Genomic DNA, 24,948 nt, shown 5'->3' with positions numbered 1-24,948 from the left:
CCTATATTGTTTCCATTGTTTTGATGGGTTGGGTTTTATTCTTTTTTGTTTTGTTTGAATATGTCAAATCCAATGGCAAAAGCACCTGTTTCAAAGGTAGCAAGATATAGTATAGTATCAATTTTGGATTTACTACTGGTTTATTTTGAAGTCTTTTATTACATTCTTTGTTTTGTTTTTATTGTTTCTATTCTATACTGGTCTGTTTGACTTTTACTATGCCAAAAGTTATCTGCAGCTATTTTGAAGATATCAAAAGGCATTATAGTAACTATTGTTGATTTTGTAATGTTTTGAAGTCCTATATCTTTTATAGTGGTTTGTTTTGATTGTTTTTATTCTGTTTTATCTTCTTTAAAATAAAAAAAAAAGCTGATGGTAAATGATCACAGATTTTTAAAAAAGCTTACAAAGGTTAAATAAAATTGTAATTTCAGAAAAAAATGATAAATAATGCCCAGTTTGGGTCACGTGAACATCTACAAGACCTGCTTGAACTCTGCTGTGTCAGCTCAGTGGATAAGGACTTCACAGAGGATGTTACCAAAATTCCACCACATTGGTGACTGACACAGATTTTCTTCAGGGCAGAGAGAAGTGAGTCATCTCTAAAGGAGCTGCAGCAAAGCTTCCTCTGCCCTCAACAAGCCTCTCCACCCAGGGCATCTGTGAAAGCAGCTGACAGATAATTTGCCCCTTTGATCTCCCTGTTACATGAAACACATGCTTTGCATTTGCTGGGGTTTCCACTCATCTTCCCTGAGGGCCCCTGACTCAGGGGTCATCCCCTGCTTACGTCCATGTGGGCACAGAGCATCACCCTGGCTGTGAGAGTAGGGAAAAAAGAAAGCAGATTAATGCCTCTCAAGGTTGCAGTGGCAAGGTCCACGTGAGTTCTGAAAATCTGACTTCCGTGACCCCCCGGTGGGTTTTAATGCTTGCTTCCTCCATAGCCATGTGGAAATGAAAAGAGAGAGAGTGGGACAGAAACTAAGACAAGGAGAGAAAAAGGGCCAAATGGTCTACATTAACACTGCATCATGCACTTTCCCAGATGTAGTTTATTTGATCCTCACAGTGAGCCTGGCAAGGCAGGTCTTTATAATTTAATTTGTATAGGCTCAGAAGCATGAAAATGCTTTTCTGAAATGAAAAACTAGTAATTTGTCTGACAAGTTGGAAATCAATCATTTTTTTCCTTTTGTATTTGATGTTCTTTCAACTATACCGCAAAGCTTCAGTCACTGATTTGGTGAATTAACCAGAACTTTTGAGTCACCCTGGGTTTTGTCCCTCTGATGAAGGCGCCGCTGGCATAGGGTTCTCTGGGCTCTTTCCATAAGATACCTCACCTTGGACTTAAGCATTTAAATTGCATCATTTCAGCCAGAAACAAGCACTGACTGACAACTGCACCCGTGAGCCCAGAGTCCATCAGCTCAACTACTTCTTCCTCACTGCCCTAGGCTCACTGTTTACCATTTTTCCTGACTTTATAATCAGTTCTATTTAAGAATCAGTCTCATGGGCCCCGTTTGATCTTGCTGAACTGATTTTAGGTTCCTGAACGCTTCACCATCCTTCCTGAAGTGCAAGTTCTCCCATCCGTCTACCTAAGTGATATTTCAGGTGCTCCATGCCTGAAGCCCTTTTTTTAACCAAACATAAACATGGAAGTGTTACACAGTGAGCAGTTTAGGTCAATGATTGCCTCTTGAAATCATAACCTTAAGTGAAACAAATCAGATGCACAAGTACAAATATCTCACTGTTTCTGTCTCATGAGAAACCTGAAGTATACATAAGGAGCCTAATAGAGGATAGATCTTAGGAAGTAGGAAGATCTTGTTCAAATGGGAAGAGAATGTGATTTTTCTCAATGGCTAGTTTGTAAGGCAGGTAGACAATGGCGACTGATTGGGCTGATTATTTTCTTGCTAGGAAATCCATTTTACTTCTTTATTTTCAGGGAAATGTGTCATATAAGACTCCGAATATCTCCCTGGCCAGCAGGAGAAAGACAGGAGCAGCCCCAGGACAAAGCCCTGGTTCCATCTGTGATCTGTTCTTGTATGGGAGTCTCACATCTCCTGGGACTTCTGTGATGGACAGGAAAATATTACGTCCGTCAAAACTTCATTGCCATCCTATATCTGAAAAGTTGGGTAGGGAGTTAGATGAATCCCTTCACTTAACAAAGGCAAGTGATCAGGTGTTTGAATGATTTTTTTTTCAGTTTTTTTTTTAAATTCATGTTTGCAGTAACAATGATCACGGTCATTGTGGGGGATTTGTACGTGTACACAACACATCTTTTTTTTTTTTGCAATGTAAACATGAGAAATTTTATGTGAGAAAAACTTTATGGAAATGACAGTATTGAAAGAAAAATATGCCTCGTATATACAAACACAATATACAGTGTTGTGGGTATACAAGCAGGTATCTTGTCATATTGTATGAAAAACAAAACTTGCTGATCTATAATTTTGTGAACACAATTCAACTGTCAAAAATGCATGCTGACAAGTCTTTAAAATATATATCAAGAGGGAAAATAGCATCAAATTAAAAATATCCCTTGTTGCACAGAATATAGAAAACACACACAAAAATTGAAAAGAGAAATGGTGTAAAATTCTAATAGCAAAAATTACACAGGTAAGATTTTTAATGGCCTATGCCTCCTGAAATTAAACATAAAATAAAAACAGCACAAGCACTAACTGTACTTGAAAATAAAAAATACATTTTGATCAACTATACTTAATTAAGAAATTATGGACTAAGATCAGAAACAGATAAAAACACCTCATTGTGGTAACTCAATATTTTTAAACACTACACATAAATAATCTACATATGTGATGTATTAAAAACCACATAAGTTAAGTAGTTTATGATATCTTCATCTAGGAACAACACGTTTTATTTTTCTGGCCCCTTCCTCTCTACTCCCTCCAGCCCTTTATTCCCTTACTATTTACAAAAGCTCTCTTCATTTTTTATTTAGTTTTTTCTTTAAATTCCTTTTTTCTTTCCTTCTTTTTCCTTCCGTCTCTTATTCCTCTTCCTATTTGAATAAGGTTTTCCTAATATCCATCATCCATTTTACTCCTTATTTATACTTTGTGTTTCTCACACAAAAGTAACAAAGTGTTATTTCAGCCTTTGTGTCTGATTTATTCCACTTAAGATTACAGTGTTGAAGTACATCCATTTACTAACAAAGCCTCAAGTTTAAGATGAATGGATAAAGAAAATACGATATGTATATGAAATGGAATATTACTCTAGCATAAATTTTTGTTTTGTTTTATTTTGTTTTGTTTTAAACCAGTTCACCAACATTCATGGTATTCTAATTCTCTGGAAACTTGGTAGGGCCTTATCAGAAGTAGTCATGAACTTTGACTTCCAGAAGAACATGGCAGATAGATAGTAGCAGCTACGGAGGCTGAGATACTCCACTTAAAATGCAGGAATGGTGTAGTACAAGGAGTCCTAAGCAAGGGGAGATACACCCTGCTGACCCAGGAATGAACTAAGCTAAGAGAAACCAACTGGAAATCCAATCCTGGTGCTATAACAGGAACAGATAAAATCTCAGCGTGGAAGCTAGAACCCGAAGCTGCGATTTGAATTTCCTGCTGCCGATGCTGCGTCCAAATCTGCAGGGCAGGGAGAGAGACGCACGAAAGCTCTGAGAGTGGGAATCTGCAAATGGAGTTGAGAGCGAGACTAGCAGGGAGCCCTACATCGACTTACGGTGAGTGAGTGGAACGGGGACCCTTTCATAAAGTAGGAGGCTCCAGCAAAGGACATACTGGGACCGGGCAGACTTGCCGGAACAGGGCGCTGCAGTGACATTAGTGGCATATTCCCCTCTCAGGTGGGATTGGTGGGAAGTGCCTGGCCTGCATGATGCTGCTGACTAAGACCGAGTAGGCTAACCCAAACCAGGTCCCAGTGCACAGAGGTGCACCCTAGCGGTGAAGCCTTCAGTAGGTTGACCTGGAGGGGTGGGTCCAGCAGAGGCTGCATGGGTCTGTGTCTCCCTAGTACACTGCAGTGGGTGGGAACACCTAGCTGGCACAATTCAAACAAACTATAACGGAAAAAGAGAAAAAAATTGGGCCTCCTACATTTGCTTGTATGGAAGGAACAAAAAGTATGGGAAGAGGAAGCAACAAGAAAGGGTCCTCAGTTCCCAATCCTGAGAACACTGATCCAGGAAAGGGAAATGCAAGGAAGACAGAAAACATGCAATATCAAACACGGCACCAATAGACATAAAGTGAAATCTCCAGAGCCTCAAAGATGAGTTTAAAAATGAAGTATTTAATGAAATCAAGATATAAGTAGAATAGTTAGAGAAATGCTAAGCACTGCCCAAGAAAAAACAGATGGTGGAATGGAAGAACAGAAAAATGGGGAGAATTGTTTGATGGAGAAAATAGAGAAAACATAGAATACATGAAGCAGGTTCAGAGAGATTACCAGGAAACTAAAAACTCTATCGAAAGCTGGCATAACAGCTTGAAAGAAACTAAGGATAGATTATCTGAATTGGAGGGCAGATTTGTAATATGAGGGCATGAAATGAAAAACTTCTTAAAAATAAAAAAACAAACAGCAATAATACAAAGGCTAGAAGATGATAAGAGGATCTATAACTTAAGAATTAAGAACATAAAAGAAGAAGTAGGGACACAAACAAATGGACTACAAAAGCTATTCACAGAAATAATCCAATATAATTTCCCTAATTGAGCAAAAGGTAAAGATATTCAGATGTATGAGGCATATAGGACCCCAGCTATCTACAACCCAAACAGAGCTACACCCAAGCATATAATAACCAAATTCCGGAAATCCAATACAAGAACAGAATACTAAAAGCCATCAGAGACAAGAAACTGATCAGTTACAAGGGAACACCAGCAGAATTACAGCAGACTTCTCAGCACAAACCATCAAATCACAAAGAGCGTGGGGGAAAATAATTCAAGCTTTGAAAGATAACAACCTCAGTCAAGATTGATATATCCTGCACAACTGTCCCTAGAAATTGATGGAAAAACAAGGTGCTTCCAGGATAAAGAGGAACTAGGGGAATTTGCAACCACCAATTCAACTCTACAGAGAATACTGCAGGATATTCTAAAAAAGGAAATACCAAGACTTCAAAAACAGTGACAGAGAGGCCACAATGAATGGAGCAGAAAGCGAAATGAAGAAGACAAACTGACAACAAACAACAGAAAAAGAGCTCAACAGAAATGAGGCAGAGAAGGTTGGATGGTAGGAACAGCTATTTTGGAGAAAACAAAACATCATAATAGCTAGTGCTGATTTAGTATCATCTTGCTTTGAAGTCCCATCAAGCTTTTATTCTTCTATCTCCATCGGTCTTAACAGGTTGTATATTATTGGATTTTATTATATGTGATAATGTAAGCAAAAACTTTTATAGACAAGGAGATTATACAGAAACCATTGTTCATTTTCTGATAGGCGGTTCTAAATACCCTGTAATACTGTCATTCTCTTGAATGGTTTTACATTGTCTTTATATGTTTGGTGCTACAGTATACGAAGTTATACTCAAAGATTCAAGGAAAGAGACACTATGGTAACTACTTTTATGTCAGGATATCCTGTGGTGAAACACTATTTTGCTTAAAATGTTATGCTTTGATCTATGCTGTTTTGTTGTTATGCACTCTTTTATCTCAGTCTCCTTTTCTTTAATTATTTACTTTTTTATTTTTATCTTTTTAATTAAGGGAAAAATTAAAAAATAGCAGGATACATTATAGTAACCCACTTTGATTTCCTATTAACTTGATTAGAAACCCTGTATAGCCCTCACTATCTTGCTTTGACTGATTTTCCTCTATTCTGCTTTGCTTGATAGTACCAAGTTCTAAAGTATAGGCAAAACTGTAGACAATAAAATTCATTATGACACCCATTCTGGTTGACTATTACCTTCTTTTAAAGTCCTGTAATATCTCCAATGTTTTGGTTTTATTCTTTATTGTTTTGTTCAATTTTATCATAACTGATGATATAGGCAATTCTTTTTAAGATAGCAAGAGGCAGTATGGTAACCACCTAGTATTGTTGATCACCTAGTATTTTGTTTTTACATTATCTATTATGTCCATCCTTTTGATTTGACTGACTCTGTTCTGTTATGTCACATTTGGTTTTACTCTCTTCAGAAAAAAAAGTAATAAGAACTGTGGGAGTAATAAAACCCAAAATGTGTAATTGTCATTGTACAAAAGAAAGGAAAAGAAAGTGCTCTAAAGGATATAACTGCATATATATTTAAGTGTATAAGATAGAAAAACATAGTACTGAGTTTTGTTGGATCATTGAACAAAAGTGCTTCCAGTCTCACTGCTTGAAAGTCCACTTTATATGCTTTAATTTTGTAACTTGAACGACTATTTCTAAGATAACAATATGTATTCTATTAACTAGTGATTTCCTACTGTTTATTTTCTCTGAAATTGTGTATAACTTGTACCCTTTTCTGTTTTTTTTTTTCTTTTTCTCCTTTAATAAAAAAAAGAAGAAGTAGTCATGAACTTTTTTACCAGTCTGAAGTCTGAAAATACGAAAATCAGTGGACAATTACTTTGCATGATGAAGTCACAACCTTTATGCTACAGTAACTCCCCTCAAATGGCCCACCTTTGAACACTGCTGTAGTGAAGACCCACCTTCATCACATGAATCTCAGGGAGACATTTCCTATCCAAAGTGTAGCATTATCTTGGTTATTTATCTCTCATTGTTGAGACAAAATATGCAATGCCCAATATTAAGGAAGGAAAGGTTTATTTAGCTCACAGTTTGTGGAGGTTTCAGTCCATGATCAGGCTCCTACGCAGGGCAGCCTGCACAGGGGCACAAACAGCAGAAGGTGGCAGAAGACAGCAAAAGAAGCAAGAGCAGAAAGGGTAGGAGAGCCTCCCTTATATTGTAAGCAGGTTACCATCCCCTGGGCAGGTGTAGCACTCACGATATCTCCCTGCCCTCTTCTTGCACAGGTTCAGGATGTTTCCAAAGTGAGGACACTGGCTCTCCACTGATTCTCTTCATTAAACTTCTTATATTGACACAGTGTATCAACCATTAAAAGACTCCAAAGACTCATGTTAGCTCATGATGCAAAATGCATGTAATCCACTTCCAAGGGACTTCATAATCTTAATAATTCCAGCAAGGCTTAAAAACCCAAAAACAAAGCCTCCTCTGAGAATCAAGGCAAACTCTTTAGTTATGAAATCCTATAAAAAACAAGAAGCTAGTTGTGTAGTTCTTCCAAAGTACAATGGTAACAGATGGGTGCAGTGTAGACATTCCCTTCCACAAACAAGAATGGGGAAATAGAAAGGAGAGATGGAAACCAAGCAAGACCTAATCCAGCAAGTAAACACTACGTCTTTTGAGCATCCTCAATGCAGCATTATTCAGAGGTGGGCCTAGAGAATAGACTGAATGGTAAAAACCCTAACTTCATTGATGATTTATCAGGGAATTGTTCCATTGATGAGTTCATGGCTAAATGGGCTATTGGAAGGTGGGTCCTAGTTACAGAAAGTAGGTCATTAGGGACATGTCTTGGAAGGATGTATTTCTTCAGTCTCAGTTTCTCTCCCTGTCTGTCTGTCTGTCTGTCTCTCTCTCCTCTATCCCTCCCTCCCTCTCTCTCCCCCTGAATCAAGCAACTTTCTCTTCTTCTCTTCTACACATCGCTGGGGCCATGACATTCTGCTTCACCTCAGGCCCAAAATAATGGAGCCAGTAGATCCTGGACTGAAACAGTTAAAGCTATGAATCAAAATAAATGTTTTCTCTTCTAAATTATTTTTGCCAAGTGTTTTGTCACAAAGACATAAAGATGATTAACATATTGGTGTTTTTAAGTAATGAATAAATGAAGGCCTTGAAAGTATACATACTCTAAATACCATCTAATATCTGCCTTTCACTGATTAATTTTCTTCCTTAAGTGTTTTGAGTTATATGACTTTCATGATTCATAGAAGAAGTTTGTATCATTTTTCACTGTAATTATTTTCAAATCTAGTTTGCTCAGTACTTTGTGTTCCTTTAAGTGCTAATGAATGTTTATTGAAAGAACTAATGAAAGAATGAGCAAATGAAGGTGTGAAATATACAGAAAAGAACAGAAGGGAAAAGGGAAGAAGAAACAGAGAGGAAAGTAAATAAGAGGACAGAAAAAGGAAAGGGAACAAGAGGAGAGAGAGAGAAAGAGAGAGTGAATTAATGTTGATAATTTGAAACATTTTTCAGAATTATCAGCATCAGCCAGTAGAAATGGATCAATTCATCAGTAATGAAAAGCAGTTATTGCACTCTGGGTGGTTCTCTATCTCACAAGTTAGCTCAGTATATTTTATTAAGATCATTTGGTTTTAATCTGATAACAGAGTAGACTTTCTGGTTAGTTCTCAGGGGATCAAAGTATAAAACAAATATCAGGATTTACTACCCTTTTAAGACCTGTGCTCATACTTTTTTGCAGAAAAGTGAAAATTACTGTGAATCATGCCATTTCCCATTTCCAAGACACCTCCCAAAGTTTTCAGATTACAGTCATATAGTTTTAAAGATCCATCAATAAAATATTGTTTTGTCTGACACTAATGTCAAAAATATTTAAGAAGTAAAAAACCCACTGATGGGTTTGGCCCTCAATGTTTTCTTTTCTTTAATTTCTCATTTTCTTCAAAATCTTACCAATCAGGGCTGGGGATTTAGCTCAGTGGCATAAGCGCCTGCCTTGCAAGCAGGCAGTCATGAGTTTGATCCCCGGTACTGATTAAAAAAAGAAAAAGACAAAACAAACAAACAAACAACAACAACAACAACAAAAAAACCCCTTACCAATCAGACTAAGCCTGACCATGAAATGTATTTTAAGGAAGACCAAAATTTCAGCTCCTAAATAAATCCCAAACTAATGCAACTAGCGATTCAATAAAGGAGAGATATATAACATTTCCTTGGAGAAAACTAGCTATAAATGCAGACTCACTGTTTTCCATTTGAACTGTCCCCACACCTTGATAGTGGCCAAGAGCACAGATTTCCAGTGGCTCCCAGAAAAGAAGTTGCTATGCACATTCTCCTTCATCCAAACACTGCAGCTGCATCTGCTGTGGTCTCCACCAAAAGTCAGGCCCACGGCTGGTTGTAAACTACTTGGACTTGGCCCTATGTGAGCTGAGCCATGAACTGAGAGGCTGTGAGTTCACCATGTAGTCTGCATTAGGAACTGAATTCTCATTCTCTCCTTTGGTTCAACCTAAGACACACTTAAGAAGCCATATTAATAATGTCAGATGACATTGAAAGCCTGAAAGTAGAGAGATCTCCTTATAGACACAAGTCTAAGATTTCACACCTAAACAGGAATAACAGCAACTTTTATTAAATGCTATTTTCCGGAGATTTTGCTCTTGACTTAGATATTTTGCCAAGAATTTTGCAGGCTTCCTCTGTCCAATGACCCTCGTTTTATAATGGTAAGTATCATTATTATTGCTGTTGTACAAAAGGTGCAATAGAGGCTTATGTAGTTCAATCAAGGTACCCAAGTTGAATGGGTGACACCCATGGCTGAGCTAGTATATGGCGTCAGATATCTGTTTAAAATGTTTGCATTTTAATTGCTACACAATGTTATGTATAACATAGAAGTATTTGAAAAAAACAGCTATGATTATATAAAATTGTGACCCACAGAATTTGAAGATTTTGCCTGTAGTTTTTGAACAGTGCTCTAAGAATCCTGAACACCTGCTGTCAGGGACAACACTCCAGCTGCATTGCGGTTCTATTTGCAAGCATCCTCTTACCTTACATTACAGATACTCTTCAGATGTCTGCGTTACAGTTTGTGGCTTTATTTCACAGTTGGACCATCTTAAATATTCTTTCTCTCCTTTTACATCTGCTAAACTCCTGTTCACTCCTTACAGTCTGATGTAATCATTGAGTTCACTCAGTTACTGGGAAATAGCAGGATGCTGTAGTATGATTGTTGAGTTAAACTGTGAACCTAGCAAGTGTTTTGGTGAACTTGATCTTGGCGTGAATGAAGTCATATTGCTTTAGGGAGTTCTTGTGTTTGCCAAATGACAATAAATAGTTCTGATTTTTTACCTTCTCTGCAATTCTCCAAAAATAGAAGAGGATCTCCTTCTAGGACAGGGAGAGACTGATGCAAAGTTGCAATCTTTCAGATCCAAAAGGACATTTAATTATGAAGGAGGCAGAATGTTCTTACACATAAATGGGCAAAGTAGGAAAATAGTTCCATAGGTCTTTAATCCTTCATGGAATAGTTTATACTCTACTCCTTATTTTGCAAGCTGGGTTTATAAAAATTACCTTATTGATGACAAATTGCATTTCTCTGCCTTTTGTAAGGAAAAGTAATAAGTTTATATACAAATTTGTTGTTGTTGTTGTTGTTGGTTATATTAGGCAACTTCTGTGTGGCAATAAACAATCCATTCAAATTCCAGTGATTTAGAAAAAAAAATTACTTGTCACTTGTATTTAGAAATTATAGGGAGCACTCTTTCCCAGTATCCTCTTGCAGGCATGAGGCTGGAGGACAGCCCTGATCTGAGACACGCTGCCCTACAGCAAAGGGAAAAGAGCAAGAAGGCTAGCAAAAGAGCCAGGGGGCTCCTAACACTTCCGCCTGGGCAGAGCTGTGCGTGCACTGACTCACTGCCGACCCAGTAAAGTCACATGGCTGAGCCCTGTGGGAGCATGAGTGCTGATCTCTCCCACTAGAGGCACTGCTGGCCAAGTGGCAGAGTTTGGGAACGTATAATCCTCTGGGAGGAAGGACAAGGGAATAGTTATTAGTGGTTTTGCAGTCTGATATGGCTGCTCATATATTCTTTAAATTGTGTGTGATGCCTACTGTTGGTGCTGATGGACTGAATTGGGTCCACTCATCTCCCAAAACAAATAATTTGTGTCCACGGCCAGTACTTAGGATTTTTAAGGCAATAGTGAGGGTTAAATGAGTTCACTGGGATGGGATCTAATCAGATATAACTGATGTCCTTATGAGAAGAGGAGATTAGGACACAGACACAAAGGGAAGACCTCGTACAGACACAGGGAGGAGAGGAGGGCCAAGGAGAGAAGCCTTGGAATGCAACCAACCCAGCTGACGTTTTGGTCTTGCAGATACCGCCTCTGTAACTTAGAAAAATAAGTAATACTGAACTCTTTCAGACAGAGTTCTTTTTTCAACAGACATAGCAAACTATGCACTGATGAGTAAATGAACAGATTTGATGACCTTGATATTTCTATTTTTTTGTTTTGATTCAGCTAACACCTGTAATAATAATAACCAACACAAATGTTAAGCATTTACTCTGTGTAAATTACTGCACTAAGGTGCCCACATATATTCTCTGCTTTATTCTCTCAAGACCATTCTACAGTGTAGGTATTATGATTTCCTATGGTTTGTATAGAACAATATGTTCTGGATACATGTTGAACAGCTTGAGAAACTTGCCTGAATTGGTTTCCCAGAGGAGAACTGAATAGGTCTTTTGATTCTAGAACCACCTAGTCTTTATTAATCTCAAGAAAGTTAAGGGATTATGAGAAATATGAAAGGTTCAGGATCCAGTTGACAAAACAAGAGAAGAAATATCTCTAATCCTAGGGAGGGTAAGACAAATGCCATAAAAAAGGCCCTGTCCAGAATTATTATTTATAACTCACATGAGGAAATTGACAATACAATAATAAATGTTTCTGGGATGCATCTGGAAGAAGAAACATATTTCTTGGATAATAGGTTCAATTTTTTTAAAAGATGATGAAAGAAAACTGTTTTGTCAGCTTTGGGTGATTGGCCAACTCAACAGAAATGATGTGCAATGAATAATATATAAATTAATAAATAAGCAAACCTCCTACATTGAAAAACAGCTGGATCAAAAGAATAACAAAGTCAACTGTGGCATGAAAAAGGAGCATTTTGATTTTATTAGTTCGCTGCACTCCTCATTGTGGACCAGGTCATTCAACAAACATGTTTTGGGTGCCTCTTCTGCGGCCACCATCGTCCTTAGAGTCTCAGACAGAGCAGGGAGTGAAAGGAAGTCAACTCTCTCAGAGTGCGTCAGCTCCGGAGGGAGACAAGGACCACAGCAAGTCATGATTAAGTAAAGGATCTGAAAGACACTTTTCTGAGTCTGAACAGAGAATCTCTGTGAATAGCAAATCATTTTTATAGGATTGCGAGGGATGGGGAATGAGAGGGAGAATGGTAGGCAGAGAAAGGAGAGAAAGCTAATGGGAGGACTAGCTGGTGAACAACTCAGCAATATGAAAACCCCTGCTTTGTATGAAACGGCTGAGTTGCAGGTTTAACCATGGACCGAGCCATGTGAAGAGACAGAAAAGCTGGAGAGAGGCTTACTTTGAAGGCCAGTCAGCCAGTACTCCCCAAATTTGGCTTTCTGTTGTATGAGACTACTGGTTGACAACATTTTGTTTAATAGCAATGTGACAACATTTGAATTTTTGGAAGATAAGTGTTGTAAAAATGTGGAAAGCAGAATGGTGGATGGAGAGAACAGTGTCAGGGAGATTGGCTGAGTGGTTGGTGTGATTTTGCAAGACAAGTAATAGCCTGACCTAAGTAGGTTCTATGGATGTTCATAATTATGTAACAGGAAGGGGTCTTTCCACTGTCCTGGCTCAAAGCAAAATTTTGAATTGTTTCTTGAATTTGTTTTTTTCCCACATAGTCAAGTTGGATATTAGTTTCTTCTACTTTACCAGCTTTTGAGCTGACCCGGGTTCCATCTTCTCTTTCAGAATCCTTGAAAAGTAATAGGACATTGAAAAGGAATTTGGTAGAGTTTAGATGGACCAAACGAAACCTAAGAGCATAGGTAGGTGATGCTGCTCCCGGGTGCTTAAGGGGAAAGTTGCACAGCAATCAGAGCAGGACCTTCCCTGAAGGGCAGAGAGAAAGAGGCTACCAGTCCTGGGTGATGGGAGACCATGCAGCCCTCTCTGAACCATGGTGAGCACCCTTTAGAGTTGACTTTGTTCCCTCACCTCACCACTGCTCTCAGATTAGCATCGTGATTTTTCTTTGGGCAGAGACTCGCTCCTTCTGAGTATGATCTCTTTTTCTGTGAAATCCTTCCTGGCCATTTAGAAGGTCACTCTGACCTACGTCCCTGTCGGGGTCTCTGCCATCCTATCAAATCCTTGGAAAACTGTAGACTTCATTTTCTATCTGTTGGCTGACTTTATAGCTTTATCTTTCGTGACTTCATTGCCTTTTTATTTTCAAAAACTGTTTTCCCAGAAATCATGGTTCTTAAAATTAACAGTTTCAAAACTATCGTGTTTTATGTGGTCTTCAGAAAATTTGACTCTTTTGTATATGTCTCAGCTAACCAAAATGTAAACTTCCATTCCCCTCAAACTACAGAATATCTCTAACAGCTTTTATCCCTGGATAGGGACACACAGATCAGATGGGTATGGTAAAGAAAAAAAAAAAAGCATATGAATTAATTTTCAAAAATAATTTGATTACAATAATTGTTTTGAAACCAACATGAGATATAGGATATTTTAGAGTTATAACAGTTACCAAAAGTGGCTCAGGACCAGACACACAGATACACAAAAAGAGGCTACTTGATAAGCATAGGGGAGAAAACTAAAAAGGAGTTTAAAGTGCTAAATTACCTAGCTGTAAAGATGCCTGATTTTATGTGTGATGCCTTCAAGGATCATATATAAGAGTCTATTTTTATATAATTACTCTGAAGTGTTAGCCTTCAACATATCTACACATAAGAATCACTTGGGGGAATTTGTTAAACATATCAATGCCTTTGTCTCTTTCTTCCATCCATTCTTTGAGATTTTGATGCTGTAGTTATGAGAGGGTGCAGAAATCTAAATTTTAGAGGAACAGAAACTTGAAGAACTACGCTATTCTTTGAGAAAACTATTGTCATTTTAATTAGAAATTTGCATGAAAAAACTCAACAGGATGTGTTTAAAAGCAGGAGTTTTACTTGTATATATTTTTTTCACTAGTAAAATAAATTTCACCTTGAAATTGTTTAATGCTTTGGTTTGGTCTCCTCTCTGCGTACGTATGTCTGGCGGTTAAGTCACACACACAGACTGTAGCAAATATCCTTAGAGGAAAGTATGGGTGGCACCTGGTCCCCTCCCTGGAGAGTTTTTCCTTAAGTACCACACTACAGAATTTTAGGGTTACATCACTGTGCGGTTGGGAAATGAATCTCCACAAAATGCACAAGTTCCCAGTTATATTCCTGAGTGTAAGCTTTGAAGACAAAGCTACTAACATGATGGATGACACTTTTCCTATTAGCAGTTCAAAAAAGATTCATCAATCTCACCATGATTCAAAAACAAGGATGATCTCATCAGATATGAAAAACAGTGGTCCAAATCCTTTAAATTAAAAAATATTACTGGAAAATAGAGATCTACGTGCCACCAACCACACATCTTAACTGTATTTTGTGCCTTGTACATTAATAAAAGAATGAGGTCAGGATGCAGGACATTTAAAATCTGAGCAACAGAATGTTACTACAATAGTTTTATGTATAATTTATAAAGGAAATTACATTTCTGGTGCTATATTCCACTAGCAGTTTTTGTTCTGGTAAGTACATATCATCAAAAATATCAGAACTTTTGTCTCAGGCAGGAATATTCGAAGTGTAGGCTCTGGTGGACTGGTGTTGGTAGCAAACTATTTCTAAATGTGCAGGATGAACATGGCAATTGAGAGTTGGCACTTAGAAGCTTCCATGGGATGGAGTGCATCGCACAGTGGTAGAGGCCTTGCTTAGCATCCACAAGGCTGTGAATTTGATCTCCAGCACTGCAAAAGAAAAGAGGAAAAAGAACAAAAGAGAAACTTTCACATCATCTTGATAGAGTAATTTATGTCTATTAAATATAATAATAAGTTGATATATTTTGATTGTTTTTGCCTTGTTTCTTTTTTTTAGCAATTCCTTTTTATTTTAGTGAAAAACAAAAACAATTCACGAAGAATTAGAAAGTGAGAAAAAGTTCTCCCACCACAGAAAATTCGGCAAATACTGTTTTAAAGCACAGAAAACAGTAAATTTAACCTAATTCACTTTATAAAATTATCAGGGTGCTGATAAAAGAACCAGACAAATATCAAAGAAATCTACCAACTAATCCCTGCTATGTTATAAATATTAGAATATCAGTGGGCCTTCAACTAAAAATATTACTATGCCATGATTAAGTATAATTTTGGTGTTTTTTCTAATTTTAACTTTTCAAGTGCAAAGTTGACTCAATATCAGAAATCCATTCTGTATATATTATCATTATATTGGCTTAAAAGTGACAATAACATGATTACTTGATAAATACCTTATGAAAATAATTTCATCAATAACCAGTTTATTAAACAGGAGTGAGTAAAATGTTTCATAATTATATATTTAATATATTTACCTGTTTAAATGAATCAGGAGAAAAACATGGACACCATCATAAATCAAAATGTGGCTGTTTAAGTTTTCATTCACATTTTATTTTATTTACAGCTATTTTCTAAACTCTCTATGATAAATATGATTTTTTAAAATAAAACTATTGTTATCACAGGTATAAAATACTGTATTTTTATTGAATTAAATTTTCTATAAAAATGTAAAACTTTTTTTCCTAAAATATGTAAGATTTTTAAAATTGTGCTTGGAAAAAATTTTCTATTAACACAATATTTGTGCATATCTATGAGGTACAGTGTCAAAATTCAATACATATACACATGTATAATAATCAAGGTAAATAGCATTAATACTACTGAGAGGTTTACGTTTACATTCAGCATCAGTCAGCTTTCCTATTGCTGGGACAACGCTCATACCATGTATAATTTAAAGCAGTAGAGATTTAATTTGTCTCGTGGTTTCAGAGCTTTTAGGTCTTGGTCACTGCTTCCAAGGCAGGAGCATCACGGCTTCTGAAGTGTGCCACGGAGAAAAGCTGCTCAGTGCATGGTGGCCGGGAAGCCAAGCACACAGGAAGAGCATCAAAGAGGAAAATGCCAGGGACCAGATACAGCCCCCAAGGTCAAGGTTTCTGACCCATTCAAACACTTCAGTAGGCTGTATTACTTATCCCTCAAGCCAGTCAAGTAGGTAATCAAGATTAACACGCACACATTCTCTACAGCTCATTTTCAAAGCGATTTGTTTAATGGCTCATTTTGTTTAATCTTTATAAATGAGCAATTTTTGATAAGAGAAGAAAATCCTGTTCGTGACTCCTAAACTGTTGTGTTTTAACCATATGCACACAAGAACACCAGACTTTGTTCTCTGAAAAGTATCTTATCTCCTGCCTCCCTGATCTGGAGCTGTGCTTAGCAGGTACACAAGCTACGGAACTTTAGCTTTAAGTCCTGTTATACATTATAGTACTGTGTGTCAGAGTTAGGCTGAGAGGAGCAAAGTCACTGAGCTGGACTCTCCTTGGATTATTTCTTTTTTTGGAATACTGCAATGCACATACTGGATACAACTCCTTGTTTCATGACCAACTCATTTAATGACTTAATTGCAGGAAAAGAATTTGGTTGTTAAAGAAAGAATGTCCACAGTAGACCTGGTTCCTTTCCTTAAAAATTCCCTTTCCTGCATGGGCTGCTCATCCAGAGTCAATATATTTCAGGGTTGTATCCTTGCTTATGCAGTTACTCTGAGTTTCTGACCTACTTTTCTACCTGAAAAATTCTTTTTCTGATAGTTTTAATCATCATCAATACACAATAAAAAGAATAGACTAAGAAGATGATGTACTGGTTATTCTCCACTGTCTTTCTAAATCTACAGTGCCCTTTTCTGCATGGTGCCTCCAGTCTCCTGCTTAATACTGGTCATAAAACAGGAACTTCCTGCTCTCAGTAACACATCATTGGGCCCTTAGATGCCTGGCCAGGAAGACAGATCCCATCTGCTGTTGCTTGGCATTTCATCTAAATTTAGAGGTCATAAGACTTTCACATGTTCCTGCCAGTTAGGGGCTAACAAAGATGGAAATGGTGTGGCGTGGTGCAGGTTTAGGAGGCAGATGCTGCTTTTGTGACCAAGGAAGCAGTCCAAGGAATCTGAGGTTGATGATCAATGCAGAAGGTGCTCGGTGAGGGGTACTAGGTAACTTGAAGCCTGATTGAATCAACAGAGAAACTCATTCAAAAGTTTAGCGAAGGATATTTCAGGCAGATGAACTTACACATGCAAACAGAAGTCTGAGGGAAAAAGAAAACTCATGGGGTTTATTAGGCAACTGAGGAGGTAGCGGCAGGCGGTGGGGTTTGAGTGGCAGCCAGAAGCAGGCTGCATAGACCCTCTTGGGGAACTGTCAGCAATTAAAAAATTGTGACTGAGATCAGAAGTTGTTCCAGGTCTTCCTCTTGTCTTTTAGAAGTAGAAAACTAGGAGTTGCATTTTAAAAGAATAGCTGATAGCCACGTGAAGAATTAATGGTTGGGGCTGGGGATTTATTTAGCTCAGTGGTACAAGTGCCTGCCTGGCAAGCGTGAGGTTGTGAGTTTGATCCTTGGTACTCAAAAAAAAAGAATTAATGGTCAAGACAGAGGAGGACGTCAGAGAGACCTAGGACCCTGCTATAGTGGAAAAGTTGGGACAAAAATTTGCATCCGTGTTGCTGGTGGTTGGGGGTCTTCACAGATTCAGATTTGAAAATGTATACCAAACACAGCGTGTCAAGAATTTGGTGGATTGGATGGGAGATGTGAGCTTGAAATTAAGTTTGATGCTATGGTTTGAATATTTTTTGTCTCTTCCAAAACTCATGTTGAAATTCAACTGGTATTGTGGCAGTGCTGGAGATGGAGTCTCTAAAGGCAAGTTGGTTGTTAACAGGGGTTAACACCCCTGTTTTTGGAGGAGTGAGTTAATTCCCACAGAGTGACAGGGATGCTGTCAGAGCAGGTTCCTCTAAAGCAAACACAGCCATCGCATTTTCCTTCTTCCTATGATGTTGCAGGATGTGATTGCTAGATGTTCGCACCATGCTTGTGCACTTTCTAGCCTCCAGATATGTGCATGAAAGAAGCATCTTTCCTTCATAAGTACCCCGTTAGTGGTATTCTGTTAAAGAAGCAGAAAATGGACTGACGTAACTGGAAATAATGATTTCAGCCTGAACCTTTGGAAACATAAAGTTGGATTTTGTTGAAACGGGGAAAACTGGTCAGAATGTGAGAGGAAAGTGAGAATTCTGCCTGGACATGTTAAGCTTGAGTGTGTTTTATATATTCAATGTACACGAGTAATTGAATCGTCAAATTTAAATTTAAAAGGAGAAGAGCTGAGGACATAGCTAAGGAGCACAAATGTCTGCTTGGCAAGCACAAGGTTGTGAGTTCGAACCTCCGTACCAAAAAGAAGAAAAGAAAAACAAGCATTTAAAGGGAGAGCTTAGTGTTGATAAAATGTCACTGTACATAGAATCTAAAGTCAATTGGATTGGATAAGATCATTTATCCATTCATTTTCTGGGGATTAACACAGAGCCTTTGCACTGAGATGCAACACCAGCCTTTTTGCCTTTTTTAAAAAACTTTATTTATTTCTTAAGTTTTGAAGCATCTCATTAAGTTGCTGAGTTGCCCAGGTTCGCTTGAGCTTGTGAGCCTCTTGCCTCAGCCTCCCAGCGTGCTGGTATACAGGTGTGCATATTATGCCTTGCTTAGATCCACAGGTTCTAAAGCAGGAAGCCCATACACGTTGTTGCAGGGAGCCTCATGAGGTGAGAACCAAGGAGGTCAGCTCCATCAAATGGGAGAACCAAAAGGGAAACCCTGTGGTCAGGTGCTGTGGTTAGGGGATCAGAGTGTCCTACACAAGTAAAGGACCAGGCTGGGGAAAATTACTGGTACTTTTAGAGGCCACAAGATCACAGTCAGAGGAAGTCAAAAAGAGGGATTTGGAGCAGGGACCAACCTGATGACACAAGTACACCAGTGATCTCAGTGGTCACAGCCTTTTTGTGGGAATATTGAGACATTGGGAAAATATGAAGTTTTAAAAAGGTATAAGATATTATGAAGAATATCAAGATATTATATGTGTATATACATTTGTCCCGATTCCTCAAAACAAATGCAAATAGTATGAATTGCAACACGTACAAATAAAATCAATGCCAAAGAGTTTATGGTTTATTATTTCCTTTGGAAGAGAGAAAGAGGAAGAACACGAATGAGGAAGCAGGAATGGGAATAACTGTGGGAGTAAAGGTTTTGAGGAGGAGTAGGGAAGGCTGCCCAGCGTTTGGAGGCAGGTAGGTCCTTAGGCTGCAGGTCAGTGAAGAGTGCGGAGACAGATGCCTGTGCCTGGGGACTTTGTGAGAAGATCTGCTGTCTTCTTCTCTATAACAGGCAAAGTGTTCAGCTAAGGAGGAGAGGCATCGGCAGGGTGTTGAAGTTTGAAAAAAGAAAAGAGAATGTGAAATGTCTCCCTGGGATAGAAGACCTAGAAGTGAGAGGCAGGGTCCACTAAAGGGCTTAGTTATGCCACAGTCTACACAGCTGTACTGTGTGCTAAAATCCTGACACCCAATATCTTGGGTGATCAATAGGCATGATTGAAAAACCTACTGCATGTTCAAACTTTAAAAAAAATTACAGTAAAAGACACAATGTCATGAACACCCCCCCCTAAAAATATTCCTTCTTGCTTTAGATGCACACATCACATAATTCTTGCCACTTTCTGAAGCAATCTTGGAAGTTCTCTTTCCTGGGCATCTTTAGTTGCACTGTGATGACTACCTCAAGATTCTGAATTCATCAAAAAAATTTCCCTTTCATGGTCATCTGGACTTTGAAGACAAGCCAGAAATCACAAGGTGTCAGATCAGTGAGTAAGGTGGATGAGGACACACCGTCCTCAGTCTGCCTTACTGTTGGATGGTGCTCAGGGCATCAGCATCAGTCTTCATGTTTTTAAAAATTGCTTCTTATAAAAGCCTTCAGGAAAGAGGGCTTCCAGAATCACTTCAGGAAGTGGCAAGAATGATGGATAAATGTGTTCCAAGCAGAGGGATGGGGAATATTTTGAGGGTGATCATTGGTAATGAGTCATTTATGGTAATAAATATTTAAAAATTTAAATATGCACTCTATATTTTGATGATTCCAAGTATTTCTTTTTGCTGTTTTCTGATTTTCTAAATGTTCCCCAACAGGCACATACTATTCCCATAATTAGTCACTGGTCACCTTTTGGAAATGGGTTGAGAGTCTGACAGGTGAGTAGTGGGAACTGCTCCAGGGTAGGAAACAGGGTGTGCAGTCAATGTGGCTTTACTTTAGTGATATGACCCCTCTTTCCCTTCTGCACTCACCAGTATTTTTGTGAGAAGGCTGAGGAGGCTCCAGCTAGGACTCTCGAGGCAGTGCTTAAACCAAAACCCATCAGTATTTTAAAATTTGCTTGTTTGCTAAATGGGTTAAAAGTAAATGTCAAGTAAACATTGATGTCTACTTTCAGACTACCTCAGTTCCTCTTTATCTGTAAATTTTTAATAAAATTGCTTCTTTTTTTTATATTTCAAATTAAGAGTTTATGTTTCAAAGGGAACATCAGGAGTCGTTCACTGTTACTAAGGGATCATTGCTGATTCCAAAACACGCTCACCCCTTTAGGCCCCATGATATTAGCTCACTTCTGCTTTTACTTCCATCCATCATCGATAGGGTGGTGAGTAGGGAGTTTCAGGGTAAACTTTAAACAGAGTTCCGCTGAGCTATCTACGCTCAGCTTTCAGTTGGAGTCTTTATTGGGACCATAAATCTCAGCTGTTCGGACAAGATGTGGGAATCGGATCCTATGATTGTTCAGGCACCACGTGGAGCTCAGCTGTGGACACACCGATAACCCTCACATGTGTGAGGTTGCGTGAATTGCAAAGGGCAGGGGTGCTGCAGAAGCCAAGTGCAGAGGTTCACACCAGGAGAAGGTTCTGAGTGTGTGGGTGGGTGGGGGGGTTCTTCTCTTGTGGTGGAAATGATACTTAATCTGTATCTAGATTCCATCATGCCTCCTTTACAAAATGCACAAATTCATCGATAACTTGGTATGCATACATTAATGTAGATTCTTAAAGGACACGACAGAAACTTCAACAGTGGTTAATGTGTTATTACTGTTGTGAACATGTGAGGAAGAGGGAAGAGAAATACATGAGTCCTGGGTCTGACTTGTGAACCGCATTTGAAAACTTGGATATCATTAATGGATTTACCTTCAGGGTAATTGAAGGGAATTATTTGTAGCCAGCATTTTCTTCCCTAGCCCAACAGAATGTCAGTGACTTCTTAGAGATGTGCTGAGGTAGAGGAGTGCCTGGGTGAAAAGCTTTGTGCGTGTGAAGAAGCAGATTTTTTTTGTTTGTTTGTTTTTGGTATTTCCTGAGGAAAGAATCCAGGTACAGCATGAGCAGTAACCAGCTAAACAATGATTAATGAAGGGATGCTTTGGAAGATGATGCACTAAAGACAGGTAACGTTCCTTAAGGAATCTGAGCCCCATTCCCCAGAGCTCTGGACTGTGAGGCAGGCTTACGTTGGTTGTCTCTGAGGATCAGTAAGTCATTGTTGTGCAATGAAAACACATGACAAGTTTGAGGGCATTTAAATAAAAAATATAAGTATATGTGCATGGGTCTATGCCTTAGTCACTTTTCTCATCACTGGGATGCAATACCCAGCACCAGCAACTCAAAAGAGGGACATTTTTGTTGGCCCATGGTTATAATCCATAATCCACTCGCTCCACGGCAGGCCTGAGTGAGAGATGGGCTTGACAGAGAAGAGCTGCTTTCTCATGGCATAACATTCGGGAAGGAAAGAATCACGGGAGGAGCGAAGAAGGGAGATTAACTCTTTCAGGCCGTGCTCACAATGTCCTACCTCTTCTGACCACACCGCCCGTCCTCAACCCATGCCAGCTATAAGCTTCCATAACCCAAGGCTTTCCACAAACCCTGTCTTTGAGTGCATGAGGCTTTGGGAGAACATCTAGATATAAACCATAAGCGTACTTAGCTGTAATTTCATGTGTATCCTTGGATGTAGTACAAGACATTACAGTTTAGCACCAGGTTCCTAAGAGATGATACCAAGAGGCAACTGTCATTTTACAGTTGTGGCTATGGATAGATCAGGGGTAGAGTACTTGCTTAACGTGAGTGAGGTGCTTGGTTACTGAAACCGTAGAATTAGACTACAACCCCAATTTCCCGGACAATATGTGGATCCTGACTGATCACATCTGTCAGTCTGTTCTTGCTTCGTTCGTCAGGGACAAAACAAGAATTCTACAGTGGTTGAAGGATTTATTCATACTTACAGTCCTAGATGTTACGACACCTTCCTGGAAGTTGCAGATTCTCTCAAACACCAATGGAATAAAGGATCATAGTTTCATCTCCCTTTTTTCAAAGCTAGCAGAGAAGGCTGACTGTCTGGCTTTTGCTGGGGGAGCGCCTAGAGGCGATGCCCCTCATCTGGAGACGATCCTGTGTAGGTCACCGGAGACCATGCCCACCTGCGTGAAGGATGATGCAGGCCTCCGTGGCACATGGGGGAGTCTGTCTCTCACTGTTGCCAGGTACACATCACAGGGAAATCAACAAGGGGACAGTCAAGGCAAAGTCTTCCAGATTCATTTCAGTCCCTTTAAGCATTAAAGACCTTTTTTCCTAATGCCAATAACAGGAAAAGTTTCATTCATTGACCTTCAGATTGCTACAGCGCTTTGGAAAGCTTTCCATCATGAGACCTGGCAGCTCTTTCAAATACTTTAACGACGTTTATTATCTTAATAGCACCTGTCCTCTGTACACATATTCCAAACACAAAAGTTAAAGAAAAGATGATTAATTTCATACCCTGATGTTTTCTTATGACCGCAGCTGGGGCCACTTCAGTGTCCAGCAAAGAATTTCTTTGGCGAGTGGTTTAGGGAGGGGTGGAATGTGGAATGGAAGAGGTCTCTGGAAAGTCTTTAACACTGGGGCGTATTCTCTCCCTAGTTGCCTCCAAGAATTCCCACTCATGGAATCTGGCCTATCATAAAGAACTTTCTTTTCTGTACTTGGTTCAACTTAATAAATTATGTCAACTAAGTATGACTAGAGTTCTTCACACCACAAAACAATAGCCTTCAGAGTTGGCCCACCGAAAGGGCAAGAATCTATCACGGCCAAGCTGCTTTTTCTGGACAGTCTTCTTGCTCAGCTGGAGGCTCTTGCTCATAATTCTTCCCAAGTGTAAGTCCTTGCTTTCTTCCTGACTCCTAGGACACCTGACATGCATTCCTTTTCTTAATGTCTTTGTTGGCTGATATTCTGAAATAACATCCCTGAAAACATGTCCCTTTAAGGTGAAGAAAGATGACATTTGTCATGAAGGAAGCAAACCTCCCTAAGGACAATTGGTGGTTTTTTTTAAAAATCATGACTAAACCAGAAATATTCAGAAGATGCAGCTTTTCTACCTGTAGAAGACATACATTAAAAAAAAAACTGTCTTACTAAATTAAGAGTAACTGGCATATGAGGTGGTGTGAGGTTGACAAGTATTCCTATGACTTATGTCCACAATATTTTTTGTATCTGTCCCTGCCAGCCAGATCACAAACTGTCGAATCCTGGTGCATAGTTGCATCCAGTATTGCACAAATCTTTCTTAAATAAGCCTACTGTTTTCAACCCTCATAAATACCTTCTCCTAATAATACCTTCCCTGGAGTTTGCCTTTTTACAAAGCTTCTCTCCCTAATATTCTTCTAACAACTGTTTATTTTTGTTCCTTGCTAGGCACACCACCACTGTGTCTGATTGTTTTGCAACCCTTAAACATTCCTGCCAAACATTAAAAACTATTTTACCATACACTTTAAGCATACAAGGTTTTTTTTTAAAGACAGTAAAACTGGCATTTTTTGAGGACACTGTAATTGCAAATATTAGAAGCATGAATCAGTAAAGTGCTTTATTCTTTATAAAATTGTACTGAGCACAGTTTGAACCATGTTTGCCCTTTGCTCACTGCATCGCATACAGTGTGGAGGGAACATCTTTATTATGCTTTGACAAATTGTCATGTCGCTTTCATTCATCCAACTTTGGATCCCTTCTGATGACTTTTCAATGTCAGGATGTACCTCCAAGGGTTCTTGTAACGTGACTTTTGTGGCTATGTCATTTTGGCGGGGAATTGTAATCCTTTTCATCACCACCAGTTTCCTCGTGTTTGTCCCTAAATCTGCCTTTGCTGAGTTCCCATGGCTCACAGCGCCAAGACCCATAAGGTGCCATTTCTTCCACGACCCCATGATTCTTAACATGAATTTCACATATGGAGGGTATTAGGCAGGGTTCTTCAGAGAAGGGGAACTAACAAGGAATAGCATCATGCTTGGTTTAAAAGCAGGGATACATGTTTGTGTTTTTGCTGTAATGCCATCAAAAGCTTGAGGACCAGGTTGATGTAAGTCCCTGCTAGAGTCCAAAGGCTTGTGCACCAAGAATTCCCATGTTCAAGGGCAAGAAGAACAGAGACCCCAGCTGAGACAGAGAACATGACTTTGCCTTTCTCTAAGCTCTGGTGCTGTTAGACGGTGCCTCCTACAATGGGGAATGGGATCAACCTTTACTCAGTCTACTGATTCAAATAATGATCCGTTCTAGAAATACTCTCATGTTTCATAGCTATCTGGGGATCACTTAGCTCATTCAAGAGGACACATAAAATTAACC

The sequence above is a fragment of the Cavia porcellus genome, unplaced genomic scaffold (genome assembly GCF_034190915.1).
Source record: "Cavia porcellus strain 051 isolate PalLab524CR breed Dunkin Hartley unplaced genomic scaffold, mCavPor4.1 scaffold_23, whole genome shotgun sequence".
NCBI lineage: Eukaryota > Metazoa > Chordata > Mammalia > Rodentia > Caviidae > Cavia > Cavia porcellus.
The sequence above is the reverse complement of the archived record's forward strand: the minus strand, read 5'-3'. Positions refer to the sequence as shown.